Raw genomic sequence first — 17,245 nt, 5'->3', positions numbered from 1 at the left:
CATACACAATTTTAACATTTTACTGTAGAAAATTTTGCTAATTAAAGTTGGAATACTGGTTTTTATAATCTCTCAATTTTTATTCATTTATATTTATTTTTTAAATGAAATATAATCAATGTACAATATTATGTTAGTTTCAGGTGTAAGAATACTGGTTTTAAGTCTTTGAGTTAAACTCAGTTCTACAGAGGACTTTAAAATAAGCCATATCCGTCTTCTCATGCTATATAATAATAATAATGAAAGTGAAAGTCAGTCATGTCTGATTCTTTGAGACCTCATGGACTGTAACCTACCACACTCCTCTGTTCGTGGAATTCTCAAGGCAAGAATATTCGAGTGGGTTGCCATTTCCTTCTTCAGGGGATCTTCCTGACCCAGGGATCAAACCCAGGTCTGCTGCATTGCAGGTGGATTCTTTACCATCTGAGCCACCAGGGAAGCCACTGATAATAATAACAATAATAGTAAAAACAACACCATCACCATCGGCGTCCAGGGCTGCCATATGTGAGAAAGGAAGTTTTGTGAGGGAATCAGGACTCCTGTGTTCTGCTCCTGCGTTGTCACCAACTTGCCCTGCGACCTTAGCAAGTTCCTCCTCTTATTTGGCTTCAGCATCTTGCCTATGAAATGGGAGGATTGGAGAAAGTATGGAAATGGTTCACAACCCTGGCTGTATGATAGAGTCATCCGGAGAGCTTTTACAATTGCTGATGCCTGCACCCCACCCCAGAACAACAGCTTGAAACTCTCTGAAGGTGAGACTAGAGCATCCCGATTTCTTAAATGTTCCCCAAGGAATCCCAATGAGTATCCAAGGTTGAGAATCACCATCCTGTATCTAGGGTTCGGAGTCAGTGGTTTTAAGCGAGAGTAGGACCCCAGATAAATTTGTTTTCTGTGTCTGTGAGTCTGTTTCTGGTTTGTAAATAAGTTCATTTGCATCTTTTTTGCTTTGTTTTTTGTAAGGCTCAGCTTGCAGGATCTTAGTTCTCTGAGCAGGGATGGAACCCAGGCTCTAGGCAGTGAAAACATAGCCCTAACCACTAGACCACCTGGGAATTCCTTGGACCTGAATTTTTAAAAGACGCTCTTCAACCCAATACACTGCCTTAAGCAGAAAAAGCTTTTTTGGAAGGTTTAGAAGTGGGCTCAGACAGATTCTGACAGCTTAAAAAGAAGAGACTCATCTTGGAAATTTTGTTAAATAGTAGTTCTGTTTAATTTCCTTCTACATATGCATCACTTCACGTGACTGGATAAACATGATCACATGGGTGGTGATTTTTGTGCTCTTTGTGATTTAGTTCCATCCCCACCCCATTCCCCCTATAAATACTCCCTTTTCCCTTTATAACCAGGTTAACTAATAACTTTTGTACTTAATGCACACTTCATGTGTGCTAAGAGCTATTAGAAGCCCTTTACACGTCTCTCAGTCACCCTGCAAGGCAGATACTACTATCCCCATTTTACAGATGAAGAAACTGAGGCCCAGAGAGGTCACCTGAGGTCATAGAGTCAAGATTTGGCTATGCTCGAATCTGACATAGCCCGACACACCTCTATCGCCTGACACAGCCGTCCACACATTCTCATTGTTCGTGGACACCCAGAGAGATACAGAGGTTATTTGAGGTATTTTATTTTTTCACAATAAAAAGGGGAGACCTGTGATATACAGCCTTTCATGGCTCTTGCTGTGCTTACTCAAAAGGATCCCAGTCCGTACATTTTGAGCACATAAAACCCCAGGGTGCTGTTGCACCATTGTTTCAGCCACTCTCCCAGCAAGGGCATTTCCCAGGGTCTCTGATGTTCTGCCCACACAGGTAAGACGTCTTGATTTTTGAAACCCAAGTCCCAGCCCAGCCTGCATTGCATTGCACTAGAAACTCTCACTCCCCCCACCCCAACCCACTAATTGTCTCGTGCATAGCGTGATTGTCTTAATTTGTAGTATGTATGCAAGCCTTTCTTCCTTAAATTTAACAGGTCAAATTAGACCACTAATTAGTGGTGTGCTCAGAATGTTTTGACACTTCGTTTTTATTGGCCATGTGTCTTGTGGGATCTTCCTTCCCCCACCAGGGATTAAATCTGAAAGCAGTCAAAGCACCATATGCTAACGATTAGACCACCAGGGAGCATCCCGATGCACCTTCATTTTTTAACGAGCCAGGGGATTTCTGAAAAATTTGGATGTGGTTCTGACTTTTCTGGGGAGTTAGAGGGACCCTGGAGAGTTTGCCTGAGCCTTGGTCACCTAAGCCTGGTTATTCAGTCTCCAGCCCCTCCAGAGAGCAAACTCAAAGAGCCTGACTTAAGACCCCACTGCTCCCTGAACAAAAACAGCTGTTTGGCATAAATCACACTGTTAGCTTAGACTCTCTGGCCCAATGCTCCAGGTAAACAAAGACGCTCTTATCAGGCAAGACATTCCAAGGGCTTAGAGGTTCCCTCCCAGGAGGCCAGTTCTTTTTTTTTGGAACATGCAGGGATGGAGCCCACTAAGTTAACCCTTTACTCCACAGGGAACATGGGCTTCTGAGGTGGCTCAGTGGTGAAGAATCTGCCTGCCAATGCAGGAGACTTGGGTTCGATGCCTGGGTCGGGAAGATCTGCTGGAGAAAGAAATAGCAACCGACTCTAGTATTCTTGCCTGGAGAATCCCATGCATGTACAGAGGAGCCTGGTGGGTCCCAGTCCATGGGGTCTCAAAAAGAGTCAGACACAGTTTATCGACTAAACAACAAGCAGCATGGGGAACATCACTGGAGCCTATGAAGAAGAGGCTTGAGTGCTGGGATTAGAGGGAGGGGCACGGCTGGCCATGGATTCAGGGGCCTCACCTATTTGGGACTCTGCAAGGGGGGAGGGTGTGGGAGAAGAGAGATGGGGAGAGATGCTGGGCTCAGAGAGGAGCCCATGCTATGGCGTTTTCTGGTAAACCCTGTTCAAAGCCTACTGAGTGTCCTTCTGTGCCTTGGTCACGCGAACAGGCTGTTCATTCACACACACACACATACCCACACATCACACAGTCACAGATGTGCAGACACACGCCAAGACACACAGACAGTCACAAACTCACAAACCATTACCCTCCATGGTTTAAAACACCATGCGCTTGCTAGGACTTTCATACAATATTAACTAGATATGGGGACATTGCCTTGCCATGTTCATAATCTTAGAAGGAAACTCTTTAATCAAGTATGATGAAGTGTATTATGTAGTATTTTTTTTTTTTTTTTTTAATCAGAGGCCCTTTATCAGGATGACGAAAAATAAAGCCATTCCCTTCTCCAGGGGATCTTCCCAACCCAGGGGTCGAACCTGTGTGTCCTGCAACGGCAGGCAGATTCTCAGTCAGAGTGTCATCGGGGAAGTCCTCCAGTGTTTTTTTGAATCATAGAGGGCTTCCGTCCCCAAATGCAGCCTGTTGGTGCCTCCCAGGTTGCAGTTTCAAATGTGCCAAGATTTTCAGGGAGGAAGCTCCAGAACTGGAGTTTCGACTCCAACCCAACCCTTATCTGGACCAGCCTAGTTGTCACTCACTACAACCAAGGAAAAACACAGTGAGTCACAGATGTGGAGGCAATAGACACTTCTCTGTGGAAACCTCCTGGGACCCCATCCTAGAGCCCATGGTGGTGTGACAGGGGAAGAGAAAGCCACTGGGAGGATAAAATTAAGAGAGATTTTTGGAAGAGGGGTTTGGAGCCTGGCTCATCCCCTGTGATGCCACTCGTAAGCTGTGTGACCTTGAGCTACTTACTCAACCTCTCTGTGCCTCCATTTATTCATCTGAAAGGGGGATCATAATAGAGCTTTCCTCCCAGTGTAGATGTAAGAATTGAAGAAGATATTGTGTTAGTGTACCAGGGACTGGGAACCACTACCCTAAGGCTCCAGGGGAGACTAAAAATCCACAGCAGGGGTTCTCCAATGGGTGGAGCATCAAAATCACCTGGAGAGCCTTTTAAAATACAGATTGCTAGGCCTCTCCCTCAGAGTTTGTGATTCTCTAGGTTCTGGGTGGGCCTGACAATATGCATTTCTAAGTTGATCCAGGTGGTCTCAGGACCTTACTTGGAAAACCACTCAGTTCAGTTGTGTCAGACTCTCTGCGACCCCATGGACTGCAGCATGCCAGGCTTCCCTGTCCATCCTGGAGCTTACTCAAACTCATGTCCATCAAGTCGGTGATGCCATCCAACCATCTCATTCTCTGCCGTCCCCTTCTCCTCCTGCCTTCGATCTTTCCCAGTATCAGGGGCTTTTCCAATGAGTCAGTTCTTGGCATGACGATGGACCAGTGCCCTGCACATCTTGAGCTCTCAGGAAACTCCGTCAATCACATGATTTTTTTTTGAACACTACTTGATTTACAATGTCATGCCAATCTCTGCTGTACAACGAAGTGACTCACTCATTAAAGTGACTCGTTTAAAAAGAATGTGACAAAAAGAAAATAAATAAAAAGAATGTGACATATACACATTCTTTATAAATACTCTTTTCCATTTAACCACCTGAGTTTAACCGTCAGTCCCAGAGCGCCTCCTGGTGGGGACCGTGGGCGCACCCGTAGCCACCAGGGAGCGATTTTAACCAGCGGGTTTGGAGCGCCACCTGGTGGACACATGGGTCACGGCAACTTGGCTGAGTTGACATCTCCGCAGGCCTGGGCTTCCCTGAAGAAGCTAACGAATCTGCCTGCAATGCAGGAGATCCAGATTCGATCCCTGGGTAGGGAAGATCCCCTGGAGGAGGAGATGGCAACCCACTCCAGTATTCTTCCCTGGACAATTCCATGAACGAGGAGCCTGACAATCTGCAGTCCATGTTGTTGCAGAGTCGGACACTTCTGAGCAACTAACGCACGCACACTGCAGGCCTACATGCAGAAGGGGCGGGGCCTCCTGTGTGAAGGGCGGGTCTTGCAATAAGGAAGGCAGGGCCTTGTGGGCATCAGGCTTTACGGAACCCAATGAAAGGAAAGGTAGGGGATCATTTTTCTATTCCTGGAGCCCTGGTTTCTTCCTCAGGCACGTCTAGGACCAGCTCACATCCTTGGGAGTCAGCGCCCGTCGGTTTTGATTCGGTCCGGGGAGGGGGGACAGTTCCTCCTTGAGGTCCGAGCCTGGGGCACCCTCCCGGCCTATCTCCAGGCCAAGACCCACACCCGACCCTAGGGACCTCTGCAAGCAGGAATACTGGCATCAGTGCTGTTCAAGAGAACTTTCTGGAGTGATGAAAACATCCTGTATTTGCCTGGTGTGGTAGCCACAGGTCACGTGTAGCTTTGAGCCCCTGTCGTGTGGCTGAAATGAATGTTCAATTTTACTTAATTTTAATTACATCTTAATTTCAATCTCCCCCGTCCCCGTGGCCACTGGTTACCCTATTGAACAGAGCAGGTCTAGAGCTCCATAAGGACTTTGGCTTTGACCTTACTATAGGAAGGGTTTGGGGAAGGACGTGATTGACTGGGGTTTGACTTCTTAGTCAAACCAAGTCATAAGCCAGGCCAGAGTCAAGCAGAGAGGAGACAGACTCCGCCTCTTCAAAAAAAAAAAAAATTATTTGATTGCTCTGGGTCTTAGCTGTAGCAACATTGTTCTGCCACATGGGAACTCATAGTTGGTATCTAGCTCCCTTATCAGGGATCGAACCTGGGCTCCCTGCGTGTGGAGCATGGAGTCTTAGCCACTGGACCACCAGGGAAACCTCCAGACTGCCCTTCTTGATGGGAGAAGCACCAGGCACACGTAGGGAGGGGAAGAATTGACACTGGCCATTTGGGAGACGAGTCTCTGCAGTGCGCCCTCTGGCGGCGGATGGCAGAGACGCGCTCAAACTCAGTGGGTCCCGCTCCAGAGCCACCTTCCTGACCTGTGTGAGCATCCGCCAAGGGCCGATAATAAACTGTGGGGAAATACTGGCTTGAATAAAGAAACTGTAGCGAGAAGAGTTCTGACTACAGGTCACAGCTGTAAGGTCATTCTAACAAAAATTTGGACCAGTAACTTCTGGGAGCCGTGGTCACTTCTTCAACATTTTTTTTCCCTTCATTGACAGCTGATTGACCAAAGGGTATTATGGAGTAAAAAAAATGGACTGAAAAGGTGGATTTGTTTAAAACGTGTCCTCTGTTGGTTCCATTCACCTAGAAGTCCGTGATCTTTCATTCCGCTGACACTTTCTAATCAAATTATTTCATTTTATGATCTCTGAGGCATTCATTTTAAGTTTTGTGTAGGGAGCATGAGGAAATATTTGCTGTCCGAAGCCAAAGAAAAAAACAGACCCGAATTTCTTCAGGCTTGGCAGGCTGATGATACTGAGTGTGTTCCAACAGAAAAAAGGGCAGTGACTGTGGAATCTTTCTCCCCCCACCGCCCCCACACAAAAAGCTCTGCAAGTGCCTCTTCAGAGGGCAGTCTTTTCAGAGTTCACATGAAGACCTGCCTGAGTGTGGAAGGGGACTTACAAGTTGCTGTGTGATTGCTGGCTTGTGGGCTGAAATTCAGCAAGAACTCTGGGAAGTCAGGCTAAATGAGAGCGGATGGTTTGTTACTCGCATCTCCAAACACTGATTTGACTTTTTACAGATATTTCAGATCAGTGATGCTGGGCCACTCTTGCTGCCTTTGCTGTACACCTGGACCCAGTACAACACTGTAAGTCAGCTATATGTGTCGGCTTAGTCGCTCAGTCACGCCCAATTCTTTGCAACTGCATGGACTGTAGCCCACCAGGCTCCTCTGTCCATGGGATTCTCCAGGAAAGAATACTGGAGTAAATTGTCATTTTCGTCTCCAGGAGATTGTCCTGACCCAGGGATCGAACTTGGGCCTCCCACATTCCAGGCATATCCTTTACCATCTGAACCACTAGTTCAGTTCAGTTCAGTTCAGTCGCACAGTCGTGTCCGACTCTTTGCGACCCCATGAATCGCAGCACACCAGGCCTCCCTGTCCATCACGAACTCCCAGAGGGAAGCCCCTAAATCAACTATACTTCAATAAAAATAAATACATATTTCATATTTTTAAGAAAAGATGAGATCATCCTGAATTAGCCAAGTGGTCCCTAAATCCAATGACAAGTGTCGTGGGAGACAGAAGCCCTTGTAAAGATGGAGGCATTGATTGGAGACAGGAAATGCCAAGAGAGCAAAGCTGAAAGAGGAGAGGAAGAAATCTCCCCTAGAGCCCTGCTGACATCTTGATTTTGAACTTCCAGCCTCCAGAATCGTGAGAGAGTACACTTCCGTTGCTTTAAGCTACCCAATTTGTGGGGCTCTGTTACTCAGCCTTAGGAAACTCACACGGAGGTGGGTCTAGATTGGACCCGGATATCTCTGTAGATAGACAGACAAGGACACAGCTGTAGACACGGCTGTAGCTCTAGATAAGGACACAGCGGTCAGTGTAGACATGGATGCATCTACTTAGATCGAGACAGAGATAACACAGATCTTGAGGAAACCCTGACACAGGAGTGGAGCCCCTGGGCTAAGCATGGGGTACTCATTGCCAAAGGGAAGCTGCCCGTGGAGTCACAGACACAGCCTCCCACAAACACACCACCAAACTCTCAAGGTTTTCTGGAGAATCCGAGTATCTGAAATGCCTTTCTTTAATGGCTCTAGCAAGTTTGCTCTTTTTTTTTTTTTTTTTCAAAGTAAGTAACCTAGAGATGAGTTATAGGCTTCCCTGACGGCGCAGTGGGAAAGAATCTGCCTGCCAATGCAGGAGACGCAGGTTCAATCTCTGGGTCAGGAAGATCCCCCCGGAGAAGGAAACAGCAACCCGCTCTAGTATTCTTGTTTGGGAAATCCCATGGACAGACAGGAGCCTGGTGGGCTACAGTCCACGGAGTCACAAAGAGCTGGATACAACTGAGCGACTGAGCACACACACACAGAGATGAGTTATTTATTATTTTTATTTTTGGCTGTGCTGCGTCTTCCTTGTGCAGTGTGGTGGTGTGCAGGCTTAGCTGCTCCGTGGCGCGTGGGATGTTAGTTCCCCCACCAGGGATTAAACGTGAGTCCCCTGCATTGGAAGGCAGATTCTCAACCACTGGACCACCAGGGAAGTCCCAAGCTTGCTCTTTTCTGTTGCAAAGTTTCTGGATAATCGTTTTTGCCCTCCCACCTCAAGTGTAAAAACAAAACTTGTTCCCAGATGGCCGGAAGCTTTCTGTCTTATCTTTTTCGTATAAATTCTGCTTTGTCTTTACGCCTTGCCAGCAATCTGCCTCTCCTTTCAATGCTGATAACTGTCTTCAAGTTAGACACAGGGCTTCGGAGCCCAGGAAAGATTCTTGGAGGGAAGTAGAAAGGGCTGGGGGAGGAGGGGTGGGCAGGGCCACTAGGGAGAGTAGGGAGGGGAGTGTCCACGATACCATTTTGAGGGTTCAGCAGCCAAGGCCTTTAAACCAAATCCAAAGAGAGAGAGACTGCCCCAAATGAGTCACAGGGCAGATCTGGAAACGAGGCTAAGAAAACTCCTTTAAACATCCCTTTTGGGACTTCCTGGTGGTCCATTGGCTAAGACTCCTCACTCCCTATGCAGGAGGCTGGGATTTGTCCCTGGTCAGGGAACTAGATCCCACAAGCCACAATATGAGTTCACATGCTGCAGCCTAAATGCTACAACCAAGACATGGTGCAGCCAAACAAATAAATGATGAATTTTTTAAAAAATCCCTGTTAATGACAGGAAGACTGAGGTCCACATAGGAGGAGACATAAAGAAGGGTAAATGTCAAATTCTTTGATTCCGGCTCAGTTAAAATTGGTAGTTGAAATCAAATGATGCAAATTAGAAATATGTGTATCTTATACAAATGATGATTAGAAAAAAAATGTGAAATAGAGAAAAGATACTCCCTTGGACTTCCCTGGTGGTCCAGTGGTTAAGAATCCTCCTGTATGGGTTCGAGCCCTGGTCCTGGAAGGTTCCATATGCCTCTGGGCAACTGAGCCCACAGGACGCAATTACTGAAGCCCACCCCGAGGCCCGTGCTCTGCAACAAGAGATGCCACTGCAGAGAGAGGCCTAAGCTCCACAGCTAGGGAAAGCCTGTGTGTGGCAACAGAGTCAGTGCAGCCAAATTAAATGAATAAATAGAAAGGGTACTCGCTTTACCCTGGGGCTTTACTGCCATCTGCTGGAACAGTGTTGTTACAAATATAGAACACTGACCCTGGAGGCTCAAACCGTAAAGAACCTGCCTACCAATGCAGAAGACCCAGCTTCGATTACTGGGTAGGGACGATCCCCTGGAGAAGGAAATGGCAATCCACTCCAGCATTCTTGCCTGGGAAATCCCACGAATAGAGGATCCTGGCAGACTACAGTCCATGGGATCCCAAAGAGTCAGACACGACTGAGTGAACGAACACACACATGACTGTTATGGCACCCCCAGACCTGTAAGAGTTGACAGTCCCCAAAGTTGTTCAGTCACCCAGTCGTGTTCGACTCTTCTCAAACTGCAGCATGCCAGGCCTCCCTGTCCATCACCAACTCCCGGAGTTCACTCAAACTCACGTCCATCGAGTCAGTGATGCCATCCAGCCATCTCATCCTCTGTCGCCCTCTTCTCCTTCTGCCTTCAATCTTTCTCAGCAACAAGGTCTTTTCCCAGTCACAAAAGTTATCTAATGAGAAATCTTGAAAGGACAGATGGTTAACAAAAATGCTTTGAGAATTGCAAAGCCCTGAGGGATTTGGGAGCCTTTATTATCTGTGGTAAGATTGCGAACCATCTGTCCTAAATGGAGAAAAAAAAGATTATCCAGGTGGGATGAATTCTTATTTAACTTAAATCTTTATGTATTCTGTGTCTGATAGTCATGAAAATTCAGTTTGTCTATTTTGTTTGCGGCAAAGGGTCAAAAGTTTTCCTCCACACATTCTACTTTTAGCATTAGCGTGGAAGGTCTTTCTATCACCCGTTCAAGAAGCTCTGCCCCTTCCTCGCTGTGTCCTCAGGCAGACTGCTTGCCTGACTCTGTGCCTCGGTTTCCTCATCTGTAAAATGGTGATTCTTGTTGTGAGGAGCCAGTGTGTTCCTGCCGGCAAACGGCCTGACACGGGGAGTGCTCAGTATTACTGCAAAACGGTTAAAGGCACAGACCTGAGCCAGCTGTGTGTTCAAATTCCAACTCTGCTGCTTAACAGCTATGTGAGCCAGGACACAGAACTTAATCTCTCTGCCCTTCAATTTGCTTCTCTGTAACATGGGCATCAAAACCTGTGTCTGTTCATACAAATGAACTTCTCTATGTAACAGAAACAGACTCACAGACCTAGAGAACAGATGTGTGGTTGCCAAGGAGGAGGAAGACGGGGGGAAAGGAGGATTGGGAGTTTGGGGTTAGCTGATGCAAACTATTACATATAGAATGGATAACAAGGTCCTACAGTATAGCGCAGGGAACTATATTCAATTCTTGTGATAAATCATAATGAAAAAGAATATGAAAAGAAATGTATATATATATATCTACATATATATGTCTGAATCATTTTGCTGTACAGCAGAAATTAACACATTGTAAATAAATTGTATATTCTTTAATACATTTTTAAAAAGTGTGTCTATTCATAGTGTTGGCATAAGAATTAAATGTTAATACATGTAAAGTACTTACAGCCAGCCATGTAGCAATTCCTTATGAGTTGCCTGACAAGGTCTTCACTTTATAGATGAGGAAACTGAAGTTTGCAAGGATCCAAGTGTTTCCCTTGAAGGCCTTCCGCAATGCTGATGGGAGAAATCCCCACAGGTCTGGGTAGACCGCCCTCCAGCCCAGGGTCTCTGCAGGCCAGGCTGGGCGGTGGTCCTCCAGCATCCCTTCCCCAGCTGACTTCTTTCTCCCTATGTCTGCATCCTGCTTCCCTGTTTTTAAAGGGAATGCATTTTTGTTTTTCTAAATATTGGTCCCATGTGTTTTGTTGTTGTTGTTGTTGTAAAAAACACATAACAATTAACTTACCACCTTGTAAAATCATGACTCAAGTGCGTTTATTACATCCACTACATTGTGAAACTCTCACGTCTGTCTAGTTCCATAACATTTCCATCACTCTTAAAAAACCCTCGTACCCGTTAGGCAGTCACTTCCTCTTCTCCCTTCCCTCCAGCTCCTGGCAACCACTAATCTGATTTCTGTCTCTATGGATTTGCCTCTTCTGGACATTTCTGACCAATGGAATCGTACAATATGTGGCCTTTTGTGTTCAGCTTCTTCATTTAGCATCATGTTTTCAAAGGTTCTACTGTAGCATGGATCAGAACTTCATCCCCCGCCCCTTTCTTAGATATTTATTTGCCTACATCAGGTCTTAGTTCTGGCATGCGGTTCTTTCCTGGTGGCGCACAGGCTTCCTAGTTGCCACGGGCTTAGTTGCCCTGTGGCATGTGGGATCTATTTCCTGACCAAGAAAAGAACCCAAGTACGCTGCATTGGTAGGTGGATTCTTAACCACTGGATCACCACATAAGTCCCAGAACTTCATTCCTTTTTAAGCTTGAGTTAATATTCTGTTCTATGAATAGAGCACATTTTTTTATCCATTCATCCGTTTGACGGGCCTTTGGGTCGTTTGCGTCTTTTGGCAATAGTGAATAATGCTGCTATGATCATTTGTGTACTAGTTTTTGCTTGAACCACCTGTTTTCGCTTCCCTTAGGTATACACCGAGAGGTAGAATTGCTGTGCGTCGGGACTGTACCGAGGGACGGTAATTCTGCTTAACCTTTATTAAACGCTGTATCGCAGTGGCTGTGCCATTTTCCAGTCCTACCACCAAAGGAAGGTTCCTATGTCCCTGTGGCTGCTGTTTATTTTTTGTTTTTTTTTCTTAAATATTTACTTATTTGGCTGTGCTGGGTCTCAGTTAGGACACTTGAGATCTTTAGTTATGGCATGTAGAATGTAGTTCCCTGAACCAAGTGAGTGTGGAGTCTTAGCCACAGGGCCACCAGGGAAGTCCTTGATGCTGGTTTTTAAAATACAGGCTGAAAAGCATGAGGCCCCCTTGAAGCTGCCCCTTTAGTCATCCTGAGATGGACATTCACCCCAGCCCTCCTGTCACCCTCCAGCTTCAACCGCTTCCATCATGTTCGTTTCCCAGCTCCTCAAGCTGGCTCCCTCATTCTTTGGGCCCCTAGCCCTATGGTCATGTTAATTCTGGATGTAAGCAGATCTGGGGGACCAGATCCTGACTCCTTGCTCACCGGGTGCTCCGGGCCAGTGGTCTGTTTCCTCACCCTCACCGTGCAAACCCCAGAAGGAAACCAGAGGGAATTTCCCTGGGTTCAGGGAAAAGCATTCTAACCCTGACTCAAAAGCCAGAGGCAATAGAAGAAAAACCAATCCATTTGATTTCTTAAAAATAGGGAATCCCCTGGTGGTCCAGTGGTTAGGATTCAGCACTTTCACTGTCAGGAGTCTGGGTTCAATCCCTGGTTGGGGAACTAAGATACTGCAAGCCTCGCAGCCAAAAATTATTTATGTTGCATGGCAGCAACACCACAACCAAAGTCTAAAGATAAAAAGGACAAGTTGGACCATAGACAATTTTGTGATGTCATTTCTCTTTTTTTTTAACGGCAATACTAGTATTAAAAAAAAAACTGAGAGAAAATTATTTCCAATATATATCACAAATACAGGGCTTCCTGCAATGCAGGAGACACAGGAGACTTGCGTTCCATCCCTGGGTTGGGAAGATCCCCTGGAGAAGGACATGGCAACCCACTTGCTCTTGCTGGGGAATCCCATGCATAGAGGAGTCTCGTGGGCTACAGTCTGTGGTGTCACAAAGAGTTGGACACAACTGAGCCCTCACCATCATCATCATCACAAGTACAGCGTCACTCATCTCACACGCTAGCAAAGTAACGCTCAAAATTCTCCAAGCCAGGCTTCAACAGTACGTGAACCGAGAACTTGATATTCAAGTTGTTCAGGCTGGATTTAGAAAAGGCAGAGGAACCAGAGATAAAATTGCCCACATCCATTGGATCATAGAAAAAGCAAGAGAGTTTCAGAAAAACATCTGCTTTATTGACTGTGCCAAAGCCTTTGACTGTGTGGATCACAACACATTGTGGAAAACTCTTAAAGAGATGGTAATTCCAGATCAGCTTACCTGCCTCCTGAGAAACCTATATGCAGGTCAAGAAGCAACAATTAGAATCGGACATGGAACAACAGGCTGGTTCCAAATTGGGAAAGGAGTACGTCAAGGCTGTATATTGTCACCCTGCTTATTTAACTTATATGCAGAGTACACCAAGCGAAATGCTGAGCTGGATAAAGCACAAGCTGGAGTCAAGATTGCTGGGAGAAATATCAATAACCTCAGATATGCAGATAACACCACCCTTATGGCAGAAAATAAAGAGGAACAAAAGAGCTTCTTGATGAAAATGAAAGAGGAGAGTGAAAAAGCTGACTTAAAATTCAACATTCAAAAATCTAAGATCTTGGCATTCGGTCCCATCACTTTATGGCAAATAGGTGGGGAAACAATGGAAACAGTGACAGACTATTTTCTTGGACTCCAAAATAAAAGATGCTTGCTCCTTGGAAGAAAAGCTATGACAAACCTAGACAGCATATTGAAAAGCGGGGACATTGCTTTGCCAACAAAGGTCTGTCTAGTCAAAGTTATGATTTTTCCAGTAGTCATGTACGGATGAGAGTTGGACCATAAAAAAAAGCTGAGCACCAAAGAATTGATGCTTTTAAACTGTGGTGTTGGAGAAGACTCCTGAGAGTCCCTTGGACAGCAAGGGGATCAAACTAGTCCATCCTAAAGGAAATCAGTCCGGAATATTCATTGGAAGGACTGATGCTGAAGCTTCAGCTGAAGCTGAAGAATGCAGTACTTTGGTCACCAGATATAAAGACTGACTCATTGGAAAAGACCCTGATGCTGGGAAAGATGGCAGGGAGGAGGAGAAGGGGACAACAGAGGATGAGATGGTTGGGTGGCATCACTGACTTGGTGGACATGAGTTTGAGCAAACTCTGGGAGTTGGTGATGGACAGGGAAGCCTGGTATGCTGCAGTCCATGGGGTTGTCAAGAGTGGGACACGACTGAGCGACTGAACTGAACTGTGTCCTGTTTCGGGTTGAGATCCATGACCAGAGTCTGATCAGGAAGAAACATCAGACAGATCCCAAATAAACATTCTTTAAACAAAGAGGATGGGGAGAAGAATGGTCTTCTTCAGAAATGCCAATATCAGAAAAGACAGAGAGGCAGAGGAAACGTTCCTGATTAAAGACCGAAGAGACCGAACTAAAGGTAACCCAGGGCATTCAAAAAGTTTTATTTATTTGGCTCCGTCGGGTCTTCGTTGTGGCACCTGGAATCCTTGCTGAGGCAGGCAGGCTTCTCTCTAGTTGGGCTCAGTTGCCCCGAGGCACGTGGGATCTTAGTTCCCGGACCAGCGATCGAATCCACATACCTTGTATTGGAAGGCGGATTCTTAACCACGGGACCATCAGGGAAGTCCCTAACCCAGGGCATTATTGATCGGGCCAACGGATACAACTGGAATACAGTCAGTAGGTTTAAATACAAATAGTGTAGCAATGTTAAGTTTACTAGTGGGTAACTGTAGGGTCCTTATGTGAGAGCAGCCTGAATCTTAGGAAAAACACACTGAAATATGTAAAGCATTGTGATGTATGCTGTGCAACTTACTCTCAAAGGGACTCGGGAAAAAAGCGTGTGTGCGTGCACAGACACAAAATGCACACACCCCAACGCAGTGCGAGCCAATGGAACAAAATGTTTTCTAATACGTGAATCCAGCTGACCCATACACAGGGAGTTCTTTGGACCTGGAGCTCTTTGGACCTTTTTGGCAACTTTCTCTATTTAAAGTTGTTTCTAAATACTATCTCTATTTAAAGTTGTCTCCAAATACTAAGTTAAAAAAGAGAAACCATCAGTATCTTAAGAGGATACTGCCAGCAGGATGCAATCCAGAACTGACTCTTCCTTAAAAGAAAAGGCCAAACCCAACGGTTGACAAGTTAAATGCTAGCTACGGGCCTCTTCCTATAGGAATAATGGCATCTCTGGGCTTCAAGTTAATGCTAAGCATCTTGGGACCAACCTATAAATTTACTTTTAATCAGAAATTTAAGGAGAAAGAGAAAGAAAGAAATTTAAGGGGACTTCCCTGGAGGTCTGGTGGTTAAAACCTCACCTTCCGAAGCAGGGGGTGTGGGTCTGATTTCCAGTTGGGGAGCTAAAGACTCCACATGGCTCAAGGCCAGAAAAGCAAACCATAAAACAGAAACAACACTGTAACAAATTCAATAAGGACTTTAAAAAATGGTCAGCATAAAAAAAAAGAAAGAAATTGAAGTGAATGATTTAAAAACTTCCTCTAGGGCTCCCCTAGTGGCACAGTGAGCCTGCCAATGTAGGAGACAGTGGTTCCATCCCTGATCCTGGAAACTCCCACATGCCTCAGAGCAACTAACCCCGGGTGCCACAACTACTGAGCCTGGCAGCCGCAACTACGGAAGCCTGGGCGCCCGAGAAGCAAGACGGGAAGCGGCCACAATGAGAAGCTCACGCACCGCAACTAGAGAGGAGCCCCAACTACAGAGTAGGCCTGGATCGCCGCAACTAGAGAAGGCCCGTGTGCAGTAACGAAGACCCAGCACAGCCAAAAATAAAAATGAATAAACTTTTAAGTGCTTTAAAAAATAAGCAACAAAAAATAAAAAGCTTCCTCTGAAAGTGCCGTCAGCATGGGCCTTGGTGAGGCCCTGTGTGGCAGGCAGTGCCCTGGGGAGGTTTGTCATCTGTTGCCCGGGCCCTTACATCTGGGTTGGCCTAAGTGACTTGCTCCACGGACACCATATGGGGGAAGGGACGCGTGGGGACTTCTGAGACCAGGTCATGAGGTTCAGGGAGCTCCTTGGTGGGCACAGGGCAGCTGGGCGTGGGCGCTCCGGTGACAGTTCCCAGCCACCAGGCACTGGAGTGAGCCCACCTGGACCACCAGCCAGGCCAGTCTTGTGGCGAGTCCAGCCCGAGGCCACTGACCACACCTGCCAGAAGAACTCGAGGGAGAACTGTGTGGCCCGGCCTTGTCAACCCATGGCAAAGAGAAAGATGGATATATCCCTGTGTTTAGAGCCAGTGAGCTTCCGGGTTTGCAGTGCAACAAAGGATTGATCTCGCTCAAAGAAAGGTCTGGTCAAGGGGGCCCTCTAAGTCTGAGGAACATCCTCCCTGATGAGGGTCTTTTTTTTCCCCTCTGGGTGGCCTATACTTTCCCAAGATCTATGCTGGGGACACTGGGCCCCACGGCATCAGTTAATCTCTCTGGAGATTAAGGTCAGCCACGTGACCAACTGCAGTCAAGATCCTGAGAAGCAAGGCCTGGGCGGCCTTCCCTGTCGTCACCTTGTTGCTGGGAGAAGTCAGTGCTGTCCGACTCCCCTGGCAGAGACACCAGAAGCCCATGCCCGCTCTTTCTCTGCCCACGTGTCTCTTCTCTTTGCTGCCTTTTTTCTCTTGCTGTGATAATCTGTAAGCATGCACAGAACAGCTCTTTTGAGTTCTGCCTGAGTTCTTCTAGCAAACGGTTTGACACAAAGGTGGGACTAGGGACGCCTGAAATGGAGTGGCAAGAGGGTCCCCCTCTGGGGTCTCACCTGCCGCAACTCCACCTGCAGGTCCAGAGGGCCCTCAGAACTGAGGAGCAAATGCAATCAGCGCACGGGGACTTTGTGCTTATTTTCCTCAAGACCGCGCGCTCCCCCAGGGAGGTGACTCACACCCACTGGTTCACAGCCACCAGGCTGGCTTTGGAGAAGTGGACCGACCCGCAAGGCTATTCTGAATGCCCCACGGAATCAGGACTGAAGGCGCCTCATTTAGAGCTCAGACTTAAAAACTGAAATGTAGAAGGGGTTCACTATTAACCGCCAATGGAGAATAAAAGGGAAAGGGGCAGAAAACACCTTCAGTCTCCTTTGGCGGGGGGAGACATCTACTTCATTGTGTGAGGTGAGAACCGAGGCTGGCCTTCCCTGAGAGGGGTTGGGCGAGGGCAAGGCTGACCTGAGCAGCCTCAGTGAACACTTGCTGGTGAGAGATGAGGGCTCGGGGCTCCTGCCCACACGTGAACTGTGGATGGGGTTCTCTGTCCCAGGTGGCAGACACA

Source organism: Bubalus bubalis, chromosome 18, assembly GCF_019923935.1.
Source record: "Bubalus bubalis isolate 160015118507 breed Murrah chromosome 18, NDDB_SH_1, whole genome shotgun sequence".
In the NCBI taxonomy this organism is placed as follows: domain Eukaryota; kingdom Metazoa; phylum Chordata; class Mammalia; order Artiodactyla; family Bovidae; genus Bubalus; species Bubalus bubalis.
Note: the sequence above shows the minus strand (reverse complement) of the source record.